The sequence below is a fragment of the Halichoerus grypus genome, chromosome 8 (assembly GCF_964656455.1).
Source record: "Halichoerus grypus chromosome 8, mHalGry1.hap1.1, whole genome shotgun sequence".
In the NCBI taxonomy this organism is placed as follows: domain Eukaryota; kingdom Metazoa; phylum Chordata; class Mammalia; order Carnivora; family Phocidae; genus Halichoerus; species Halichoerus grypus.
Window position 1 is genome coordinate 56344157 of NC_135719.1, and position 26909 is coordinate 56371065.

The 26909-nt window shown below is 35.4% G+C and overlaps 1 protein-coding gene and 1 non-coding gene across 7 annotated transcripts in view; one reads left to right on the top strand and one right to left on the bottom strand.

The window, feature by feature from the left end:
* Window positions 1–26909, bottom strand: part of TCF12 (transcription factor 12) — a 372696-nt gene that overhangs the window by 235193 nt on the left and 110594 nt on the right. The window lies entirely within an intron of this gene.
* On the top strand, window positions 486–592 carry LOC118545053 (U6 spliceosomal RNA). The gene has a single exon (XR_004921920.2). It is a non-coding gene; the product is annotated as a U6 spliceosomal RNA (small nuclear RNA).

Consider the following 26909-nt stretch of genomic DNA (forward strand, 5'->3'; position numbering starts at 1 on the left):
CAGGGAGTCTGCTTCTCCCTCTGACCCTCCTCCCTCTCATGCTCTCTGTCTCTCATTCTCTCTCTCTCAAATAAATAAATAAAATCTTTAAAAAAAAAAAAAAAAAAAATAATTTGGGCTTTCTACAAACCTGTTTTAACAAAGCAGAAAACCAAGCCTCAAGATAATTGACCAATAATGTAACTACTTACCAGAGCAAAAAAACAAAACTCTGCAGAGAGAAACCAAAACCTCTATAACACATCTTGTAAATTTTCTAATATAAAATAAAAAATTAATACAGGTGTGGAGAAATAAAAATATGACCTATAGCTCAGGAAAAACACTCCATACGTTGAGATCACAGATGTTGGAATAAGGAAGAAAGGATTTTAAAGCAGTTATTATATATTCAAAGACTTTAAGAAAAAGATGGTCAAAATGAATGGACAGATGAGACACTCTCAGCAGAGAAAATGGAAACGTATTTGAAAATGGAAATTCTAATGCTCATTTTGGCAGCACATATACTAAAACTGGAATGATACAGAGAAGATTAGCATGACCCCTGCACAAGGATAACACGCAAATTTGTGAAGCATTCCATATAAAGAAAAAAAAAGGAAAAGTAAACGGAAATTCTAGAATTTAAAATTGTATTAACTGAAATAAAAATTCACTGAATAAGCTAAACAATGAACTGGAACCAGAAGAAGAAACTGTAAGTGAAAATGAATGAAATCAATAAAAAATTATTGAATATGAAGTGGAAAAATATTGGAAAAAAGAAATAGCGCCTTAGCTACTTGTTAAACAATATTAAATAGTCTAAAATAAATGTAATCAGAATATGAGAAGTAGATGAGAAAATGATGCAGAATAAACATGTAGGGAAAAACTGCAAAAATTTCCCCAAATCTGTGAAAAACATTACTGACTGCATGCAGACCCAATGACCTCAGTAATCTCTAAGCAGAAAAATACAAAGCAAACCTCAACAGTACACACAATCATCAAATGGCTGAATGCAAAGACAAAGAAAGAAATCTTAAATTCATCCAGAGGGAAGAAAGACAAGTTACATAAGGGGAAAATGATATAAATAAAAGCTGACCACTTATCAAAAACAATGGAGGCAAGAGACAATAAAATGACATCATTAAAGTTCTAAGAGAAAAAAAAAAATAAAGTTCTACAAGAAAAATATTTTTACAACAAAGAATAAAAAAAGTAAATGAAATAATTCTTTTCACGATTCTTAATTTTATATTGATGTGGTAAAATATAAAGTGCATGTAGAATGTAATGAGTGTATACTTTAATCCCTAGAGCAACCCTTAAAAATAATTAAAAGAGGTACAGCTAAAAAGTTATTCAAGAAATTAAAACAGAATACAAAAAAATATTTTATTAACAAAAAGAAGTGAGAAAGGGATGAACCAAGGCACAAAAAAATTAAATAACATGATAAAACTAAATATAACAGGGACGCCTGGGTGGCTCAGTCGTTAAGCGTCTGCCTTCGGCTCAGGTCATGATCCCAGGGTCCTGGGATCGAGCCCCACATCAGGCTCCCTGCTCAGCGGAGAGCCTGCTTCTCCCTCTCCCTTTGCCCCTCCCCTGCTTATGCGTGCTCTCTCTCTCTCTCTCTCTCTCATATAAATAAATAAAATCTTAAAAAAAAAAAAAAAACTAAATATAACATATCAATAAGAATTCAAGTATTAGAAAGAATGTAGAGCAACTAGAACTCTCATACATTGCTCGTGGATATCTAAAATAGTGAAATGACTTTGAAAAACTCTTTAGCAATTTTTTTAGAAAGTTAAATATATTTCTATATACGACCGAGAGATTCCACTCTTCATATTTACCCAGCAGAAATAAAAACGTTTATGTTCACAAACTGAATTACCCAAGACTGTTTCTAACAGCCTTATTAATAATAGCCAAACACTTAAAAACATTTCTAATGACTGCAGACACCTAAATGGATAAATATATGACGGTTTATTAACTCAATGGAACACTGCTATTCAGCAATAAGAACGAAGTGCTATACACAACTTGGATGAATCTTTTTAGCAAAGAAGCCAGACACAAAAGAGAACATACTATTATGATTCCAGTTACATAATGTTCTAAAAGTGGCAAAACTAATCTAAGGGAATAATATAAAAATGATCATTGTTTGTTAAGTGGGGGGTTGTTTGGAAGGGGCCATGAGAGAACTTTCTGAGGTGCTACAGGTTAGGTTTCCCCGGAAACAGACTCTTAGATGGATTATTTGTGTTCAAGAAGTCCACTGGGAAGTGCTCTCATGTTCAATGCCTATGATGAGTTGAAGGAAGCACAAGTGGGTACAGGAAGAAGTTGAATTGTGATACAACAGCAACAAATGCCTTAGGCCATCACATGGGGAGTTCTCAAACTTGGATGGGCCTTAGAAACTGTCCCAAATTACAGCAAGTGGACCAAGATCTTTATGCCTTTCCCCCTACCCTACCACTGCATTGACCAGTCATTGGGTATACGCAGCCCCCAGAAAGTAGGTGTTACAAGATCAAGATAGCCCCCTTCAGTAGAAGGCAACTCTTAAAACTCTCTTTGGTTGAGAGTTGTCCACCAACATTCCCAGCAGCTTGAAAAATATGTGTTTGATTCCGGAAGCACTCCACTGTATTCATAACATGGCATGAGAGAAATGTTTTTATCCTGATTGAAGTATTGATTATATGGGTGTGTATACATTTATCAAGCTCACTGAACTGTACATTTAAGATCCATTTGGGGCACCTGGGTGGCTTAGTTGGTTAAGCACTGGACTCTGGATTTCAGCTCAGGTCATAATCTCAGGGTTGTGAGATCGAGCCCTGCATCGGGCTCCACATTGGGCATGCAGCCTGCTTAAGATTCTCTCTCTCCCGGGGTACCTGGGCAGTTCAGTCAGTTGGGATTCCGACTCTTGATTTTGGCTCAGGTCATGATCTTGGGGTCCTGGGACTGGGCCCCGAGTCGAGCTCCATGCTCAGTGGGGAGTCTGCTTGGGATTCTCTTTCTCCCTCTCCCTTTGCCCCTCTGGCCTGGCTCGCACCCTCTCTTCTTTTTTTTTTTTTAAAGATTTTTATTTATTTATTTGACAGAGAGAGACACAGTGGGAGGGGGAACACAAGTAGGGGGAGTGGGAGAGGGAGAAGCAGGCTCCCCACGTAGCAGGGAGCCCAATGCGGGGCTCGATCCCAGGACCCTGGGATCATGACCTGAGCCGAAGGCAGACCACTAACGACTGAGCCACCCAGGTGCCCCTTGCACCCTCTTTCTCTCTCTAAAAAATAAATAAAATAAATCTTAAAAAAAAGATTCTCTCTCCCTCTCCCCCCCAAAAAATCCATTTATTTCACTGTATGTAAATTCTACCCCAAAAGAGGCCCCCCCGCTACATGCATTATTTATTTTTTAAGATTTTTATTTATTTGACAGAGAGAGAGACAGCGAGAGAGGGAACACAAAACAGGGGGAGTGGGAGAGAGAGAAGCAGGCTTCCCACTGAGCAGAGAGCCCGATGTAGGGCTTGATCCCAGGACCCTGGGATCATGACCTGAGCCGAAGGCAGACGCTTAACAACTGAGCCACCCAGGAGCCCCTGCTACGTGCTTTAAAAATGTTATACTCTTATTCTGGACCCCTGCCCCCTCCCCCCAAAAAACCCCATACTTAAATACTAACAAAGTACAACTTGGAATGAAGAGAGAGAGAAGATTAAATTTTAAAAACAAGGAAGAGTACCATAGTCAAACTACAGCTTTTAAAATAGTAGTGGGTATTCATAGCAATTGGCCCCTAGTATTAGAGACCATAAAAAAGAAAAAGATGCTGACATTCAGAGGTATTCATTTGAAGTTCAAATAGAAGTCCATACCCATGTAGCAAGGATGACATGGTGATTTGATACAAAGCAGCATTGTGATTTTTCTTTAAAGGATTTTATTTATTTATTTGAGAGAGAGAGTGAGAGAAAGTGGGGTGAAGGGCAGAGGGAGAAGCAGACTCCCTGCAGAGCAGGGAGCCCGATGTGGGACTCTATCCTGGGACTCCAGGATTATGACCCGAGCCAAAGGCAGATGCTTAACTGACTGAGCCACCCAGGCGCCCAGCAGCATGGTGATTTGATGGTCTTTGTTGAAGCAATGGAAGGCAAACACCTGAAAGAGTTTTGTCATTAAAAAAAAAAAAAGTGCAAACCCAAGCTCTACCTTTCCATTACTTTTCAAATATTTTTCAAAAATCCCTACAATGAATATCCCTTTCTCCCAGGTGTGGGACTGGCAATATGAAATAAAATAATCACTACCAATGCAAACATCACAATGCTATCATATATTTAAAATAATTATGCTTTGAAGAACTATACAAAGAGCCCAAGGAAAGATTGTTCAGATGATTCGTTCATAGGTTTCTGAAGAATTAATGCATGAAGGCTATTTATACTGTGAAGAGCAAAATACTATGTTAAATCAATATCAGATTAAAAGTGACTTTTATCACATTATGAGTACACATGGTTCTGTGCACATATAACTATAAATTTGTAGGTTCCCGGGGAGAAACAGTACATAAATAAGTGAAATAGCAGCAAATTATGTTCACTAACAATGCTAAGTTAGTAAAAAACCAAAATGATATACTGAAAAACTACATAAATGACAGTAAATGCAAGCCTTTTTTCAAAATAGGAAAGATTTGGTCTTTCACCATGGTTACAACTTTACTAAAAGAATATGAATGGTGCCTTAAAGTTGGTAAGTCCATCCAATTACACTCAGGAAATAAACTAAAATTAAAAGGTCAGAAGGTAAATGCAAAGTTATTTTTGAAAATTTAATGCAAGTCAAAGGTAGAAAAATTCATGTTTTAAAAATATGTGTTTTACACTCCATATTTAAGAGGAAGGTATTTCTCAACTGAAGCTGAAGTTCTGTTTACAAAATTTTCAGAAATATTTGTTTTCCTTCATGATCCACACAGAATAGAAGGGGAGGAAATTAAGTATACTTCTGTAATACTTTTGTGCTACTGCAATAACATACTACTCACTCCTTAAAAGTTGATCTTCAATTTCTGCTCAATATGAAAATCTCTATAACCCAATCAATTTGTGGTCATTTACCTCCATTACAATTTCTTACATTAAGCATCTCCATTAAATTACTCAACTTCTAATTTCAAAATAGGTTTAAGTATATGAAATCATTACCTTGTTAGTCTTTTTGAAAATAAGATGGTAATCAAGATATAAATAGAAGAGGGTCTAACCTAATCCAACTGTTTATAGACCCACTTCTTTGCTAACCTTGAAATACAGGTGAAGGGCTAGAATCTCACAATTTTATTTTATAAACACCTATGATAAAATAACCTGTTTGTACTCCTGAGTATCATTTAAAATGTTTTCTAAATATCATTTAGAATACCTTTCAAGTATATAAAACCGTATGGAAGAAGTGGTCAGTGATAAAATGCTGGCAAAATACTTTTAGTTGGCAATATTTCCTAAAGCAGGAACCCCATTCATTCTGACTTTGTCCTATGGCCTCTGGGTGAGTTAGTCATCATCCTCCTGTTAAAACCCTAACAAACTTCAACCCAAAGAATTTGTAAAGATGAAATGCATAGTTTAAATAGATTTCTGCCCAAGAGCAAGGAACTAGACTTGGATTCTTGACCTCCTCAATTACGTCATTTACAAGAGAGAAGAAAAGATGGGCAAATATGAGGAGTTTATAAATTGTTCAGAGCTGCTTTAGGAGAAAAGAGGAAGAAAAAAATCACCATACTTTGATTTCACAGTAATTAAAAACAGATCTGTGTCTTCCATCAGTTCATCAAGTGAACACACACTCAATTCTAAGTGGTATACCCCCCGTCAGTCTTAAAGTAGAAAGGTTTGAACTGTACTGATTTATCCAATTCTATATCCATACACAATATCAAATATCTTAGTTGTTTGGTATTCCTCCCATCACTTTTCAATATTTAAACCCCTGGCCTAGCTTCTTCCCGACTTTCTTCAAAACCACATTCTTACCTTTGATCAGATTGAGTTCCGAATCTCCTGCTGTCCCAGAAAAACCTCTCAATTTCTCCCTTGGATACATGCATGTGTATACATTTATCAAGCTCACTGAACTGTACATTTAAGAGAAAGATATTTACTGATAGTGTGAAGAAAACCTGACATATTGTAAATATTTAATATATTCCAGAAGTTTAAGAGTGCCAAAAAAATGGATCTAGCTGATTTCCTTCCATACCCAATTTCTCTCATTAGTCTCTTACTTTGTCTTTTCAGCTTAACAAAGGACACAATACATATAGTAAACTCTAACTACCCAAAAGCCATATCAGGAAAATATGCTTTACAGGCCACTGGACCTAAGCACAATCTCTGACTTTTCCATTTACTAGGCATATGACAACTCTATTAAAACTATTTCATTCTCAAAAACTGGAAGTTGATAACAGTACATAACACACAGACTAAGGATGAGAATGAAATGATACCTACAAGGCACTTAATACAGCATCTGTCACATAGTAAATGCTCAATAAATGTAAGCTATCTGAAACTTCAGAAGGCTTTTTCATTCTCATTGTGAGAGAACTCATCTGGAGATCTTGCCACTGAGAAAAATTGGGAGAGGCAGGTATCTGCTGCTTAAAGTGACTGAATCTAAGTTGGATTTCCCATTTGTGGTATTGCTTCTTCAACTATCAGTTCCTCTCTTAATGGACTATTGATAACCTGCTGAAGCAATTATCTTCTGTGTTTAAAACTCAATATAAATGATTATTTATAATAAATGATGTCATCTTTCAAAGTCTAACCATAAAGCATATCTGGAGCCTACTGTGAAGATACTCAGACTGCAAAGGCATTTAAGTTTATGCCAAATGAACGTTGGTTCTTCCTGCTTTTATGAGAATACAAACCAAGAAAATAAAAAGGAAATAGTATCTTCATATTACAGGGATGAACAAAGGATTCGAGGTAATAGGCCAAACAGAGTTTAAGTTATATGACTTGAAAGTCACATCTTTTTCTTTGCTTGAGTTCTCTCATTTGCAAAAATCAGGTAACACTGGCTCTGCCTACTAAATGAGACAGTATATAAAATGCCTGGAGAGCATCTTGCATGTAGTAGTTTCTAAGTCCTTACAATTAACTAACCTCACATGACCCTTTCCCTGCAATGTTTCTGTGGATTGTTTAAAAAGATAGAGGTAATGCATGGCAGAAAATATTATCATTATGTCACTAATTAGATCTGTTTCCCCAATTTAACAATTTCTATTCAATAAGCATCTACTGAGTAACTGCTATGAGTGAGGAACCATACTTTGTCATTCACTCCCCCACCACCAAGTTTTTCTTATTTGCTTTTTACATCTTACATGTGGTAGGCAACAGCACCACAAACAATCAAGTTAAAGTCAATAAACAGATGAAGTTTTCCCCCTTACATACTTCTTTACATTTTATATTCACTGACCTCAAGAGATATATTTGTATCAAAAACATAACAAATCTATGAACCTTTGAAAATATTGTACTATTTCCGGGCAGAAGATGTTGCCCTAAAAATAGTTCTATAAGAAACTAACCTGAAAGTCACATGTGAATAGAAGTCAGAATGAAAAACTTTAATTCTAACACAGTCAAGTTAAGACGCATTTTTAATTCTGGCCAGAAAAAAATGTGTAAAAATAAGACTGGTAAAATATTAGAATAGCTAGAAAAGAAGAAAAATTAGTAAGGTGAAATCAGTCATAAATCTGGAACTCTTTCTGAGCATGATGATTCATTTAACAAAAGAATATATACCCTGGAAGACTTTCTCTAATGTGAACAAGCAGTTCATTGGAATAAAAATAACAGTTGACCCTTGAATGACATGGAGAGGGTGGAGGAAATAGGGGAACCAATTACCTATTTGTCAAAAATCCATGTATAACTTTTGATTCCCTAAAAACTGAACTAATAGCTTACTGTTAACAGAAGTAGGCTAGCTGATAACACAACTGAGTAACATGTATTTTGTATGTTATATGTATTATATGCTTTATTCTTATAATAAAGTAAGCTAGAGAAAAGAAAATGTTACCGAGAAAAATCATAAAACACATTTACAGTACTGTATTGTATTTACTGAAAAAGATCCATATATAAGTGGACCCAAACAATTTAAACCTTTTATCTGTTAAGCTTCTTTTATTTATTTATTTTTTTAAAGATTTTATTCATTTATTTGACAGAGAGAGACACAGCGAGAGAGGGAACACAAGCAGGGGGACTGGGAGAGGGAGAAGCAGGCCTCCCGCCGAGCAGGGAGCCCGATGTGGGGCTCGATCCCAGGACCCTGAGATCACGACCTGAGCAGAAGGCAGACGGTTAACAACTGAGCCACCCAGGCGCCCCTGTTAAGCTTCTTTTAATAAAAATTTTCTTTCTATCATAGTTTAAAATTAAAAAAATCAAGATACAAACTGCATATTTACCACGGGAACTACAATGCCCGAGGGGAAAAAAACTGGAAGGAAATACAAAAAGTACTAATAGTTTCATTTGAAAAGTTGGATTCTTACTGTCTTCCTTTTTTACTGTTTTTCAACTTTTCTGAAATTAGTTTATATTATTTGAAAATTTTTAAATGAGTTTATATAATTTAAAAATAAGTTTTTTGAAAAATTGTAATAATCACTGGGCAAATACTGAACTACTTCCAGTCTAACATACATTATCATTTAAACAAAACAAAACAAAAAATAAATATTTATACATTTAAATATTTTTTCTCAATTACATAAAATTCAAATGCAATCACAAAAAACTTCAAGAAATTTAGTATCTTTCACTTCACTGACATTTCAGTGACTTAAATAGTTCATTAAATGGATAACACCAAATTTCTCCAAAGAACACATACAGATGGCCAGCGGGTACATGAAAAGATTCTCAACATCATTAATAATCAAGGAAATGCAAATCAACAGAAAATGAACAAATAAAAAACAGAAATTAAGTATAAGTGAGGATCTGGAGAGACTGGAACCTTGTACACTGTTGGTGGGAATGTAAAATGGTGTAGCCACTAGGGAAAACAATATGGAGATTACTCAAAAAATTAAAAATAGAACTACCCTATGATCTAGCAATCCTCGTTTGACTAATTTATCCGGAAGAATTGAAGACAGGATCTTGAAGAGATATTTACACTCTTGTGTTCATTGCAGCATTATTCATAATAGCCAAGAGATAAACAACATAAATATCCACTGATGGCTGGATGAAGAAAATAAGGTAGAGTCATCAATGGAATACCATTAAGTCTTAAAAAAAATAAGGAACTTCTTTCTAACATTACATAGATGAACTTTTGCTAAGTGAAATAAGCCACTCAGAAAGACAAATACTGCATAATTCCATTTATATGAGATACATAAAGTAGCCAAATTCATAGACGCAGGAAGTAGAATAATGGCTGCCAATGGCTAGGGTAAGGGGAAATGGGGAGTTGTTCAATGGGTATAGTTCCAATCATGCAAGATGAAAAAGTTCTAGAGATCTGCTGTGCAACAATGTGCATATAGTTTATGATACTATATTGTACTCTTAAAATTTTGCTGAGAGTATACCTAATGTTAATGTCCTTTTTTACCACAATTAAAAGAAAAAAGAACACCTAATAACACATAAAGAAAAATTTTCCTGTGCAAATAATACCATCCAACGTGGGGGGGGGGGATCATTGTTTTTTGAACATACAGAAAAGTGATGCCCATTTCTTATTATCTTTTTATTTCTATAAGAATGATCTGTTCTAATTTCTTATCTTCCCACTTTTGTTTCCCTTCGTACATGGCCATCTGATGAGCTATAACTGAGTCAGACCTGTAACTAGCTAGGGATTCATTTCATTTTATTCCCTGTCACAAAATAAGGTAAAAGGCATTTTTGTAATTACATCAAGTAAATGCCACACAGGCAAGGGCTGGAAAATGGCAATTATATTCACTATATAAAAGAATACTGCAAATGTAGCAAGAAAGGATCCTACCTATGGACCCAATTCAAGATTTTAAAAATACATATATTCAGTAAAGTATTGACGTAATGGCCATGTCTTCATCTTATGTCACCCAAAATAACTTTCATGAATATAAAGAAAAACAGTACACTAGTAATGGGATTAAGTAAACAATAAATGGATTTTAACAAAAGTGAAAGGCAGCATGCGTCATACAACTAAATGGCTACTATAAATTTCGAAAGACCATTTTCTTTAAAAAGTACAAGAAAAAAAAAAACCCCTCAATTACTTTTGCTTTTGTATAAGTGATGTCTTTTGTATTTTAACTCCAACATTTGCCAAAATAAGCCCATTTACATGTGATGCCTGTCAACTAGTAAATTTACATTCGGATTTTGTTGGCTTTGGACCCTGCATTCTGTTCTCTTCTTTGTGCCATTGTTGTTTTGGGGTTTGGCAGTAGCTCTAGATCTTTGTTTAACTTAGTTCTTTTGTCTAACTTCTGCAGTATATACACATTATAAAATTAGCGTGAAACAACATTTCAGTTTCCATCATCACAATTAATTTCCACCTTGGCAAAGTCTTGCAAATTATGCTCATGTGAACCCAAAAGAAAAAACCAGAAATACAGCACCTGATTTCTCCACCTGAAGATGTAAAAGCAAGTAAGAGAAATAACTGTTTGGTTCAATAGTATACACAAAAAATTCATCGTGAAGATCACACCCAATTTTAACGTATTAAAAGCTGAGTAATCAGAGATGACCCCAGCAATCAGAGCTAAATTTGTTTGGCTGCCAAAATGCCCATGTTTCTCTTCATCGTAATTTCTTCCAATGTATTTTTAGTTCTAATACAAAAGTACTTTATGTCAAGTAGAGTCTCCTGCCTCAAATTCATCATGTAACTGAAAATGATAGCTTAATCTGTTAAAGTTAATACTTGAGAGCCTCATTATAGATTCATTTAAGTAGATCATGCAACGGATCAATAATTTAAATAGGAGTTATGAAACATTGTGAATTTTATCTTCAGCACTTTATGGTGAAACTTAAAAATATGTATGGATATCCTACCTGCACATAAGCAGAGAATTTGACTGTAATAACTTTTACAACACACATTTATATAATCCTGAATATACTCAATTGCCTTCATATTCATATCATGATTAAGTTAATTATCCTAAATGCAATTTTTCTTCCTAATCAAGGCAGCAGCATCATTAGGAAAATTCAAAAGACTTTTATCAGCTATGAACTATGCTTTTTTATTTACATCTGATCATGAGATATTCTTGATGTTCTGAGAACTCACAGCCCTTCAAAACTAAATCAATCATAGGGTTAAGACTTTATTTGAAAGGGCTTTTATCTCCTACTGAATACCAGCCTAAAAACAGCTGTTCCTTCATTTGAAGGTTGAGCTCTTATTCATATCACTTCTGGAGGAGAGGAAAGCCAGTAAAGCTATTTTTCAGAAAGTCAAACTCCTACTATTCAGCCAGTTCCTATGGAACTCCTTTCCATCTGTTCCCTGACATTTCGGTCAGGTTATGCACTTGCCAAAGAGCTCTCTTTGGATACTGAATCCACTGGTGAAGACAAATGGAAAAAAAAAATCAATTAACTTGTGACTAAAGATCATTAATTTAAAATATGAAAAGCTGTCATGCATCATGTCAAAAAGGGCTCTATAATCAAATACGCAGTCCATGTTATAAACAAAATCAGGAATCTAGGCTGAACAAGAAATAGTTCAGAAATTTTTGCTGCTTGTTTGCATTAAAAATTTATTCTATGATGGACAGATAATAAATAAGAACTGATACGATCATGTTTTCATGGCAAAAGGACAGTACCTTATAAGAAAATAATAACCCTGAAAAGGAGTCTGGGAATCATAATGCAACTACCTTTTAAAAAGTATTTTAATAATAAAAGTTTTTATTCAGGGGATAAAGTGAGAAAAGATATTCATGTATTCCATGTTTCTATATTTACTGGAGAAGTTGATTGAGAAAGATATAAATAATTTTTAAAGCAGAATTTAAAGATATTAGATCAAAAAGTAATAAAGAAATTGACAGAAATAAATTACTAGGTTTGGATGACAACTAATCATGACTTTTCATAATCTCAAAGAATTGTGACTACTTAGTGATTAGTAGCTATTAGGTCAGAGGGCAAGCAGATTAGTAACTCTACTTGTCCTTAAGAAGGTCCAAAAGAAAGCCTGAACTGTAGAGATAATTTGGTTCATGATTCTTACAAAGCTGGTCTGGAACAAAAAGGTCCACTGATTCAGTAAGCAAGCATAACCTAGAGAGAGCAAGGAAACAAAGTTTGAGGTGGGATGGGGAACTCTTAGATTTCCTCCTGAGGGTATAAGTATAATGTCAAAAGTAACTCTTGGGGATGCCTGGGTGGCTCAGTCTGTTAAGTGTCTGCCTTTGGCTCAGGTCATGATCCCAGGGTCCTGGGACTGAGTCCCACATCGGGCTCCCTGAGCAGGGAGCCTGCTTCTCCCTCTGCCTGCCTCTGTCTCTCTGACAAATAAATAAATAAAATCTTAAAAAAAAAAAAGTAACTCTTGGGTATAATTTATTTATTCTTTATTCTTTTTCTTTTTTTTCCTCAGCATGGTAAATGTATTCTTTAACCTCCACCCTCTACCTCCCCCTTCCCCTCACCCACCTTCCTTCTGGTATTATCAGTTTATTCTCTACAGTTAAGACTCTATTTCTTGGTTTTTCTCTCTCCCTCTTTTCCTTTGCTCATTTGTTTTATTTCTTAAATTCCACATGAGTGAGATCATATGGTATTTGTCTTTCTCTGACTTATTTCACTTAGCATTATACTCTCTAGCTCTATCCTTGTTGCAAACGCAAGATATTCTTTTTTTTTAAGATATCATTCTTTTTTATGGCTGAATAATATTGTATTGTATACATATATATACCACATCTTCTTTATCTATTAATCCATCCATGTTCACTTGGGCTGCTTCCATAGTCTGGCTATTGTAAATAATGCTATAATATTTACTCTTTTTGAAGACTTTAAAAAGATTCTTTGATATGGACTGTTCAAAGCAACAACAAAAACAAAACCCTATGTTATGTTATGATGGAATTAAGAGCATTTTTTGGTCCTGGTTAAAGGTCTGACAGACAACAAAACCAAGGCAAGGAAAAACATTTGTTGAAATAGATGGAGAAGTATAAATGGATTCTATAATGATCAGAAAAGATAAATAACCTGGACAGGGAAACCAACTTAAATGGCTGCATGTACAAATAACAATGAAGTAACTCTGGCTAACAAAATGCTAAGACTACTGCTGGAATATTTCATAGGCCTCCTCCTAAATCGGGTAAAGTAACACATAAGTTTCAGTATGGGCAAATATGTAAGAAAAAAACAACCCAAGGTCTGTCTACATGATATTCGTCATCAATGAATTCTCGATTAAATCATCAATTACCCAGAGAGGTGAACACGAATGGCTCCACTCAACCCTAATATACTAGAAGACAGTCTACAATGTACTTTGAGACATCTTAATTAAAATAAAGTAAAAAAGTACTAGAAAACTTTAAATGAATTTTTGTGAATTAAAGATCCAGAATGAACATAAAAGCATGCCAACTAGTCTGGCCTAAACAGTGAAGCTGGTTACATTTGTATCAGGAGCACCAGAGAGTGAGGGGAGGCAAACATTTGATAATCAAGAGCTAGGCAAGGCACTTCACCACAGAAATCACAGAATTTGGAGTACGTTTTCCTCTTTTGTTCACACATGGGGGGAAAAAAAAACATGCCAGAAAGGCTAAGCTGAGCAGGGAGCCCGATGCAGGGCTCGATCCCAGGACCCTGGGATCATGACCTGAGCTGAAGGCAGACGCTTAACCGACTGAGCCACCCTGGCGCCCTGACACTTTTCTATTATTGACAGCTTTCCCTAACCCAATTTCCTAATCAGACATTGAGAGTTAATAGCTATTGATCCATTTCCAATAAAATTAAAATGTAAATTTTTCATTAATTTTATTTTGCTCAAATGCATACCATTAGTTCATTTTAAAAACTATCATTTTGTAATAGAGACTCCTTTCCCCTAGAAATCCACCAAGCTGTTTTAAATATAGTTTATATCAGGGGCACCTGACTGGCTCAGTTGGTAGAGCATGTGACTCTTGATCTTGGGGTCGTGAGTTTGAACCCCAAGCTGGGTGTAGAGATTACTTAAAAAAAAAAAAAGGATATAAACATGGCTTATGTCTTATTACACAGTTGACTATGATATGCCATATGATTTGGTTCAATAATACACACGTGTTTAACACTATAAAGTCCTGAATAAGGACTTTCTGCCATGTCTATTTAAATTATGTGTACACATGTGTGTGAGAGAGAGAGGGAAGAAGAGATCAACTACATATTCATAAAAATGAGGAGGAAAATGGAAATCAGTACTAAAATGGCATCTACCTTTTAATTTGCCCATTAAAATCAAGGGTACTTCTTGCAGCATCAGAAAAACAATGAAATAGAACAACATGTACCTAACATATTAAACAATCTCTGGAAGAATTGCTACCAAGACCCAACATGATCGTAAGAAAATGACAGCCTGGATGGCCTCTTAATCTATCTCTCCTCTCCCCCATTCCCACACTGGGCCCTTTGACCTTTCTACTGCCCTCACACTCACCTTATGGTCAGGTAGCTTGTACTATTCTTTAAAATCTACAGAGGAAGCAATTTTCTAAACTATTCTGGTTTTATTACTTTACATTTTTATCACCTCACAACTATCAATTTAAGAAAATGATCATGTGGTAAATTTTTACTTCTTTGTCCAGGGAAAAACAATTGACCTCTCTCCTTAATTAGATGACCTCCCCTCTTAATTAAACTAACCACATGTTTGCAGCTGCCCAAATCCTATGACCTACTCTAAGGAAAGCCTAAAAAAATTCTTCTACACACGGAAAAGTGATATAGGGCTTGCTTCTTTCTTTCCTCTGCTCCATTTAAAAGTCTCTCTGACATATAACACCAAGAAGGAAGACAAACAATAAAAGAAAAAGTAGGTAAAGTAGACATCATGAAAATGAAAAGAAATGAAAAAGAAGAATCAGATGTCTGATAAGGGACTTGTATCTAGAATACATTAAAAAAACTGTGTAACTCAATAAAAAAAAGTATAAAATGGGCAAAGGATCTAAACAGACAATTCTCCAAAGAAAATGTACAGATAGCCAATAAGCCTATGAAAAGATGTTCATTATTAACTATTAGGGAAATGTAAATCGAAACCAAAATGAGATATCATTTCATACTCACTAGGATGGCTATAATCAAAAAGACAGATAATCACAATTGTGGGCCAGGATTTGGAGAAATTGGAACCCTATACATGGGTGGTGATATTGTAAAAGGTGCTAGCCACTTTGGAAAATAGTCTCACAGTTCCTCAAAATATTAAACATAGAATTACCATAACCCAGCAATTCCACTCCCAGGTAAATGCAAGGACTAGGTAGATGGCAAATTACAAAATACAGTCAACCTGCCCTTTAAAATAGCTCCCTTCCAACTCTCTTACTCCATTCCTGTTATCTCCCTAATCCAGGCCCTTTATCTACATCAAAATGCCTCATTACCCTCAAAATTGGTATTCTATTTAATCCATTCCATGCCATACTTAGTGAGGATCTCACAAATATTGCTTCAAAATAAGTCAAAAGTCCCTCAAAGCCCCAAACCACTCAATTTGTCAGTCAAGGCTTCTCACAATCTGATCTTGAACCACTTTTCTAATAACATCATAAAATCCCATGTGATTCCAATTAGAAGTTTTCCAATCCTTTCAGGTCAGGATCTTCAGTGTCTTTCCCCACCCCAGAAAACAAATATAAATACAAAAACAAATTAGAAAATTAAGAAAATTTTAATGTATCTAAGATACCCTTCAGAGTCCCTCCAAAGCACCCTGTACGTAATATGACCTGAATGCAAACACTTTTTATACCATTATTTGAATAAAACTACTCTTTCAGGAAACACTATCATTTTATTTTATTTTTTTTAAGATTTTATTCATTTATTTGAGAGAGAGAGAGACCATGAGCAGGGAGGGGGGAGGGAGAAGCAGACTCCCCACTGAGCAGGGGACTCCCCCAATATGGGACTCCATTCCAGGACCCCGGGACCATGACTGGAGCCAAAGGCAGATGCTCAACCAACTGAGCCACCGAGGCACCCCAACACTATCATTTTAAGAGTTTGAAATCAAATCCCCAATTAATTACTGTGCATGCAAAACCTTATACAAATTACTTAAATAACAAAGGCTCTGTTTCTTCATTTGGTAGGTAAGTAAAAAAACTGTACCTATCTCATGGGGGGGGCTATAAGAACAAAATAAAATAATTCATGTTAAGTACATGTAGAAAGCACTCAGTAAATGCTAGTATTATCATTATTTCCTGACACATGTGCAAAGGTCTGGAAACTTACATGTTGAGGGAAATATTTTATGTGTTAATATGGTTTCTCCTATGGTACCCACACAATACCTAGGGTACTATATGTCCTTAAAAACAGAAATCACAGCAAAAGGAATTTTAAATGACAACATCCCCTTTTCAAATAGTAACTTAGATTCTCACTGCTTTTTAGAAGGCAGTATTGTGAAACGGAAATAGTGTTGAGCTGGGAGTCAATGTCCTAGTTCCGTATTCAAGTCACAATTTTACTGTTTATTAAATGTATGGTTTTGGGAAAGCCATTTAAATTCTCTAAGTCTTGTCCCTTATATATAAAATAGTGACATTAGCACTACTAAATTCACTATACTATTGTATGAGGTGAAAAATATACATACATGAGAAAATGCTTTGTGAACCACTTACATCTCCTTATAAATCCATATATATGTATATGTATAGAGATACACATACATTCTTATTTAAAAATTTCCTCTCTTTATGTTAAATTAGTTGTCATAATTTATAAACATTCACATCCACAAACAAAGATGAACATATAATATCCATAAATGACCTTAAAACCACACTTTAATTATCTATTTCACTGCTACCTCTACAACATTACAATCCCTTTCAGAAGTGGAAACATTTTATTGAGCTGAGTTCCAAAACTTCTTCTTGTCCACCTAGAAATGGTCAACTGTAGTGACAAAATGATAAAGAGGACAGAAGGCAATAAATAAGGATAACCAGTCAATCAACTTAAATCATCTTGAGTTTCAGTACCTCACAGTTCAGTTCAAGTGCACTAACCATCTGATAGCAAGCCGTCAACAGGAAGAGCAGAAAAGTAAAGATTCTTCCATTCATAGTCTAATCAACAGAAAAAATAGTCTTGGAGACTCAAGAAAATCTGAAAATTTGAACAATTTCAATACATATTCCCCCAAAAAGGGAAGCTGTTTGCTTAAAGAACTACTAATTGTATTCAAATACAAATAGGAACTACCAAACTAACATGGTGATCAATAATGCAAAGTAGCTCGCTAATAAACTTGAATTGAAATACGTACTATTTATGCCTGAATTTCATAAACACCATATCACTAAATAACTCTGCAGAATGAACAGCTTTAGTTAAGCATTCTTTTAGAGAGCAAACAGCATTTACATGGATTCTAAAGTGTCAATTCATGGCATCCATTTCTGAACCACTTCCATTTCTTTTTTCTAATAGATACTCTAGTGTTTATTTTCCTTTTGAACCTGTGCAATCCCTGCCAAATGTCTACAGAGCTGTGAAAGTACGGGTATTTAGTTAATGGCACATTTTTAGATAAATAAACAGAGCTGCCAATTTTTACTAACATTCCATAAAATAAGTTAAAAATATAAAAAGTAAGAACCTTCTTTCTTTCTCAGGCCTGTTCATGTCCTTTCAGTTCCTTGCAGTTAGTAGGAAACTTTTACAGCTTAGAAAATGAGATATAAGAAGCCAAACTATCATATACACCAAGAGTAGCTCTAAAAAGAACAAAAAGAAACTAAACATCTTGCCACCAAATTTGGTGTGAACATTCACACCAAATTATTAATTCACTTCAGGTAATAAGGTGGAAAAGGAGGGAAAAGACTAAAACATTCCCCATCACCAGCCATGAAACCAGTAATGCCTAAGGTCAAAGGAGTCCAGGATTTACCACTGCTGAATAAACATTCCATGTTACCACCACAATATAATACCACCTCCTTTTAAATTTCATTTTATTTTTTAAATCCTCATACAGTAAAACTGATCCCCCCCTTTTGGTGTACAGTTCTATGAATTTTAACACAATTATAGTTTTCAGCCAGTATTTCCTCATTTTTTTTTTCTGCATCACACTGTTTCTCCTCTCCTTCTGGTACTCTTAATGACACAAATGTAAGCCCTTATGTTACTGGCCCACAGTTCTCTGATAATTCTTTTTTTCCTATCATTCTTCTCTTTATGGTTCAAAACTGAAAAATTTCTATTGGCCTATCAAGTTCAGTGACTCCTCTTTCATCTCCATTCCGCTATCATACTGAATCCATCCAGTGACTTTTTTTACTATATTATTATATTTTTCAGTTTCAAATTTTTATTTGGTTCCTCTATAGCCTTTAGTTCTTTGCTGATACTTTTAGCTTAACACTTATCACAGAGGTATTTGCAATGGCTTATTCAAATGTGTTTTTATAATAGATGGTTTAAAGTTTATATCTATATTATAATGCCTTTATCAATGTGATTTGAGATATTTGTGGTTCTTTGCATGTTGAGTAATTTTGGATTATATCCTTGACATTTTGAGTAATATGCTATGATTGATGTTTTTGTTTTTCCAGGCCTGATTAGGTGGGTTTAAGCTGCAAGTTCCAATATACTTTCTGTTGGTTGTGGTTCCATTATCAGTCCAGTTTTCGAAGCCTTTCTATTTGGATTTTTCCTGTGGGTGTGCCACCCAGAGGTCAGTCCGCAACCTGGGTGGAGTTCTAACCTGTATCAAAATTTTCCGTCTTTGAAATGCTAATTAAGATCAGATCTTTGCATTGCACAGACTGACAGGGAGCCCAGGTGTTTATACACAACTTCATGAGTCTCCTTCCCAAGTTCTTTACTCTTCTTCTCTCCCTGGCACTTTCCAATTTGCTGAAAACCACCCTTTTCTGTCCTCTAGCCAGGACCAGTCTACATCTATAAGCATGCCTGTCTGATGCCAAACACTAGGAGAATGGACTAAAGAAAGCAATGGAGTTTGCCTAGGCCTTCCTGGAGCTAGAGCTGCAGCAAACAGACACTAAGTAAGGTTCCCCTCCCTCAGAGTTGTGGCTCCTGCAGACAACCCTTGCAAAGTGATTCATTAACATATGACTGCTTGAAACGGAGTGTGACAAAATATAGAAAAAGAAAAGAAAAAAAAACGGGGTGACCCCAATTCTCGGAGCCTTTCACCCTTTCTCATTCCTCAAGCCAAAACCAGAGGGCTTCTGGATCTCATTCTGTCTATATCACTATGCTCAATTCCAGGTTTCTGGCTGCGCTGAGGTTAGGTCAGAGGATCCTGGAGGTTTGGTGGTATTTTGAAAACTGTTGTTTTTCTCCAATCTGCTTGTTGCTATTTACCATGTATTCTGTCCAGGTTTTACAATTATATTCAGTTGTAAAGAAAGAGCAGTGTGTGTTTGTTTATTCCATATTATCAGGAACCAGAGGATACTACCCATTTTTAAATAAGTAAAAGAACCCCACATTTCCTGACTTCTAAATTCTGAGTTTTGGGTCTATTAGCCTGAAGATAATTTCTAATACCCAACTATGGTGAGAAGTGAGGTCAGAAAGACCCAGAAGATTGATTTAATCCCCCAAACCTCAAGCCAACAATCTTTTTAGCAGAGCTCCTAGCTGCAAAGGTGACAGAAACATCACTGACTGGCGCTTCAGCCAAATGCAAAGAAGGGAGTGTTTATCTAAGTTCCACAAGGCCACATCAGGGAGGGCCGTGGCAATCACCTGACAAGAGCCAACATTCTGATAACAGGAGTAGCCCACAGCACTTAAAAGTAAAGGTAAGGAATACAAAAATAGGCAACAGCAGTATCTGGTTTCCAAAACCTCATAAAAACATTTCCACGTTGTTTGCTTCATGAATACAAATAAGAGTATTGCTCTATTTAGATGAAAAGTCTTATCTGCTCCAGAAATAATCACTCACATATTAAACAATGGCAAATATGTAGTAGCTGCCTTAAGGCTCTATTCAGTACAAGTGACAAGGCAAGTGGCTGGCATCCGCCACAACATATACAAGATCAGGCAAATGGATGGAGTCCATAGTTGCCCAGGATTTGATAAGAAAGGTTGATCAATCCAAAATATCTAACATTAGCCAGTCCAATTGCCTAAAAGCCCACCATTATAGTTATATACATGCTATATGCTAGTTAGAAAATTAATGTGTAGTGAGTCTTACATGTAAATAATGCAATTAAGAAAAATAAAATGGATAGTAAGCTATATTTTCAATATGACTACTGCTAGGTAAAAACAGGAGGAAGAGGAGAAAGAAGAAGAAGAGATGGATGGAAGAAAAAGAATAAGATGAGAAAGAGGGTAAGAGGGTAAGAGGAGAGAAAAGATGGGGAGGAGGTGGAAGAGGAGAGGTGAGAGTAGAAGGGGAAGAGGAAGCTCAAAAGGAAACAAACTGAAATGTTTCCAGTATTTGGGTTTCAGCAGAGAGACAATGGGCAATATTTTTTAAATTTTTTCTTCCTGCCCATACTTTCTAAATCTGCTCTATTATAATTACTGCCAAAATAAGAAAAAAAAATTTATTAATATGGCAAACTACCAGCAATAACCATATGACCTAGAAGTCCCACTCCTGAGTATTTACCCTATAGAAATGCAAATGTATGTTTACAAAAAAACTGATACAAAAATGTTCATAGCCATTCTAATCATACTCTCCAAAAACCGTAAAATAACACAAATATCCTTTAACAAGGGTAAAAATAACAACAACTGTGGTACATCCACTTAATGTAATATTGCTCATCAGTAAAAAGGAACCAACTACTGATCCATTCAACAACATAGTTGTATCTCAAAGGTAATATGCTTAGTGAAAGAAGCCAGTCTCAAAATGTTATATATATATTACTATATTTATATAAAAACTCTCAAAAAAATAAAGCCATAGTAATAAAGAACAGATTAGTGGTTCCAAGGGATTAAGATGAAGGAAAGGAGGAAAAAATAGCAGGAGCTAGTTTTTGGGGTAATAAAGTTATTTTGAATCTTGACTGTGGTAGGACTTACATGAATCTATACTTGTGTTAAAATTCATGGAACTATATACCAAAAAGAAGTCAATTTTGGAGGTGCCTGGATAGTGCAGTCAGTTAATCGTCCAACTCTTGATTTCAGTTCAGGTCGTGATCTCAGGGTCATGAGATAGAGCCTGCTCAAGATTCTCTCTCTCCCTCTCCTTCTGCCCCTTCCCCACCCCCACTGGCATGTGTGCGCATGTGCAACACTCTGTCTCTCTCAAAGTCAATTTTATTACACATTAATTTTTAAAATAAAATTTAAAAACGGCCCTACTGAACAACTCATGTAGAATGTTATAAAATACATTTTTTTCAAACAACCAGGATTGCAGAGTAGCAAAAATAATAATAAAAAAATAAAGCAAACACAGAATCAATGAAATTCAAATCAAAATTCTAGCAAGCTTACTTGAAATAAATGCATATGGAAATACAAAGGCCCAGAACAGGCTAAATAATTTTTAAAAAGAGAAACAAAGTTGGACTGACTTATAGTATCTAATCTTATGATTTACTCCAAACCAACAGTAATGAAGACACTACGAGGTACGCATCAATGAAATATATTGATCAATGAAAGAGAACAGTCTAAAAATGGAACCAAACAAATGTAGTCAAATAATTTTCAACTAAGACCCTAAACAGAAACTCAACAATGAAAGGACAGTCTCAAATAAATGGTGTTAAAACAACTTAGTATCTTATGGAAGATAAAAAAGAACTTCCAACTCCTGTCATACATTTTACACAAAAATTTGAAATGGCTCAGAGACCTAAAAGTGAAATCTAAAACTATAAAAGTTGTGAAGAAAACACAGGGAAAAAAAATCCTTGCAATTCTGGAGTAGGCAAAGATTCTTTTAGACGGAACAAAGCTTTAATCACACAAAAAACTTAGTATGATTTCATCAAAATTAAAGCCTAATACCCTTCAGAAGACTGTTAAGAAAATGAAAAGACAGGGGCGCCTGGGTGGCTCAGTCATTAAGTGTCTGCCTTTGGCTCAGGTCATGATCCCAGGGCCCTGGGACAGAGCCCCACATCGGGCTCCCTGCTCAGCGGAAAGCCTGCTTCTCCCTCTCTCACTCCCCCTGCTTGTGTTCCTTCTCTTGCTGTGTCTCTCTCTGTCGAATAAATAAATAAAATCTTTAAAAAAAAAAAGAAAATGAAAAGACAAAAACTAGGGAGAAAATATCCATAATACATATATCTGACAAAGATCTTATATCCAAAATTGACAAAGAAGATACATGAATGGACAATAAGCACATGCAAAGATGGTTAAAACCATCAATCATCAGGGCAACATAAGCTAAAATGAGATACTACCACATACTAACATGAATGGCTAACCTTAAAAAGACTGACAATAGCAAGTGTTAGAGGATGTTGAGCAACAAGAACAATCATGCATTGTGTAAAATAGTACAACCACTTTGAGAAGCAGCTTTCCAGTTTCATAGAACATAAACTATATACTTATAATATGACCCAGAAACTTTACTCCTAGGTATTTATTCAAGAATAACAAAAACAAAATATCCAGGGGCGCCTGGCTGGCTCAATCGATGGAGCATGCGACTCTTGATCTCAGGGTTGTGGGTTTAAGCCTAACACTGGGTATAGGGATTACTTAAAAATAAAATCTTTTTAAAAAATGTCCATAAAAAACTGTATACTAATTTCACAACAGCTTTATTCATAACAGCCAAAACACCGTAAGCAGTCCAAACACTTATCAACAGATTAATGGATAAATAAACACTGGTATATGGAAAACTATGACCAAGCAATAAAAAACAACTAATTTCTGATGCATGCAACAACCTGGATGAATGTCAAAAACATTATTTTATGGCTAAGAGACACATGAAAAAATGTTCAACATCACTCATCATCAGGGAAATACAAATCAAAACCACAATGAGATACCACCTCACACCTGTCAGAATGGCTAAAATTAACAACTTAGAAAACAACAGATGTTGGCAAGGATGTGGAGAAAGGGAAACCCTTTCGTACTGTTGGTGGGAATGCAAACTTGGTGCAGCCACTATGGAAAACAGTACGGAGGTTCCTCAAAAAGTTAAAAATAGAACTACTCTATGACCCAGCAATTACACTACTAGGGTACAAAAGTGCTTATTCTAAGGGGCACATGCCCCCAATGTTTATAGCAGCACTATCAACAAGAGACAAATTATGGAAAGAGCCCAAATGTCCACTGACTGATGAATGGATAAAGAAGATGTGGTGTATATCCACAATGGAATATTACCCAGCCATCAGAAAGAATAATATCCTGCCATTTAAAACAATGTGGATAGAACTGGAGTGTATTATGCTAAGAGAAGTAAGTCACTCAGAGAAAGACAAATACCATATTTCATTCATTCATATGTGGAATTTAAGAAACAAAACAGATGAACATAGGGAAAGGGAAGGAAAAATAAAATAAGATAAAAACAGGGAGGCAAACCATAAGAAACTCTATAGTTAAGAGAACAAACTGAGCTTTGCTGGAGAGGAGGTAGGTGAGGGGATGGGCTAAATGGGTGATGGGTATTATAGAGGGCACTGGCTGTTGTATGTAAGAGATCAAATCACTAAATTCTATACCTGAAACCAATACTATACTATATGTTAACTAACTTGAATTTATATTAAAAAAAAAAAACCTAAATATGTAAATTTTAAACACATTTTTAAACTCCGCACAAATCATAATATTCTGAATAAATTCTCAGTGTTGGGGCGCCTGGGTGGCTCAGTCGTTAAGCGTCTGCCTTCGGCTCAGGTCATGATCCCAGGGTCCTGGGACCAAGTCCCACATCAGGCTCCTTACTCAGCCAGGAACCGCTTCTCCCTCTGCCTGCTACTCTGCCTGCTTGTGCGTGCTCTCTCTCTCTCTGTGTCAAATAAATAAATAAAATCTTAAAAAAAAAAAAATTATCAGTGTCCCACCTTTTGTGACTGCATCAAAATGTAAAACCAAACTCCTCAAAGATGTGAAATAGAAAGTAAAGGGCAATTTCACCCAGGGAAAACAAAAACAAAAACCAAGAAAACACTGTTTAAGTCAAAGAAGCCAGATACAAGAGTTTATTTTATATGATTCCATTATTATAAAGTTATTTCTAGAACAGACTAAAACTAATCTACAGTGATAGATAAAATCTAATCTACAATAACAGGTACCAAATGGATCCAAGGGACAGGTGTTAAGGAAATTGACTGCAAACAACTATAAGAAGGCAACTTTCTGGAATGATGGATATGTTCTATACATCTGGCAAAATAAATCTCAAAACTACTAAATGTATGTACTTACTAATAAATGGATTCAGTAAAATTACAGGATACAAAATCTATATTCAGGTTGTGTTTCTACACACTAATAGAAAAAAGAAAAATTAAGAAAGCAATCCCATTTACAGTTGCATCAAAAAGAATAAAGTGGGACACCTGGGTGGCTCAACTGGTTAAGGGTCCAACTCTTTTTTTTTTTTTCAACTCTTAATTTCAACTCAGGTAATGATCTCAGGATTGTGAGATCAAGCACCTCACCCAGAGTGGATTCTCTCTTTCCCTCTCCCTCTGCCCCTCCCCACCTCTCCCTCTCTTAAAAAATGAACAAAAGAACAAAGTAACTGGGAATAAATTTAACGAAGGAGTGAAAGACCTGTACTTTGAAAACTATAAGACATTAACGCAAGAAATTGAAGATTGCACAAATAAATGACAAGATATACCATGATCATGGATTGGAAGAATTAATACTGTTAAAAAATCCATACTACCCAAAGCAATCTATGGCTTTAATGCAATCCCTATCAAAATAGAAATAGCATTTTTCACAAAGCTAGAACAAAAAAAAAATCCTAAAATTTGTATGGAAGCACAAAAGACCCCAAATAGCCAAAGCAAACTTGAGAAAGTGGAACAAAGCTGAGGGTGTCACAATATCAGATTTTAAACTATACTACAAAGCTATAGTAATCAAAATAGTATGGCAGTAGCACAAAGACAGACTTAGATCAAAAGAACAGAACAGACTGCCTAGAAATAAGCCCACACTTACATGGTCAATTAACCTAAAACAAAGGAGGCAAGAAGACACAATGGGGAAAAGACAGTCTTTTCAATAAATGGTACTGGGAAAACTGGATAGCTCCATGCAAAAGAATGAAACTGGACCACTTTCTTACAACATAGACAAAAATAAACTCAAAAGTGATTAAAGACCTAAATATAAGACCTAAAACCATAAAACTGCTTTAAAAAAAAACACAGGCAGTAAAATTTTGGACATCAGTCTTGGCAATATTTTTCTGGGTCTCCCCAGGAAAAGAGGAAAAAAGCAAAAATAAATAACTGGGACTACATGAAACTATAAAAAGCTTTTGTGCAGTGAAAACTATCCACAAAATGAAAAGCAATCTGCTAAAAGGGAGAAAATATTTGCAAATGATATATCCAGTAAGGGGTTAATATGGAAAATATATAAAGAACTTACATAACTCAACAACATATATATGTTAATCAGAATATATATATTCAACTAAAAATGGGCAGAAGAACTAAATAGACATTTTTTCCGAAGATAGACAGATGGCCAACAGACACATAAAAAGATGCTCAACATCACTCATCATCAGGGAAATGCAAATCAAAACCACAATGAGAGATCGTCTCACACCTGTCAGAATGGTTAGAATAAAAAAGACAAGAAGTAACAAGTATTGGCAATGATGTGGAAAAAAGGGAAAAATCGTGCACAGTTGGTGGGAATGTAAATTGGAGCAAACATTCCAGAAAATGTTCCTTAAAAGACTAAAAATAGAAATATCATACAATCCAGTAATTCCACTTCTGGATATTTACCCAAAGAAAATAAAAACACTAATTAGAAAATATATGTGCACCTACGTTTACTGCATTATTATTTACAAGCCAAGATATGGAAGCAACGTAGGGGTCCATCAACAGACATGATGGACAAAGATGTGGTATGTATACACACACACATACACACACACACACACACACACACACACACACACACACACACACACAATATGGAGTATTACTCAGCCACAAAAAATAATGAAATCTTACCATTCACAACAACATGGATGGACCTAAAGGGTATCAAGCTAAGTGAAATAAGTTGGACAGAGAAAGGAAGTATCATATGATTTCACTTACGTGTGGAATCTAAAAACAAAAACAAAAACAAAAACAAAATGAACAACAAAAAAATAGAAGCAGGCAAATATAGAGAAATGGTGGTTGCCAGAGGGTAAGGGGGTGGTGGGATAGGCGAAATAGGTGAAGGGGATTAAGAGGTACACATTTTCTACACTTATCATGATGAACAGTACAGAATTACTGAATCACTATATTGTACACCTGAAACCAGTATAATACTGTATGTTAACTATATTGGAAAATCAATCAATACATACATACGTAAATGGTACAAA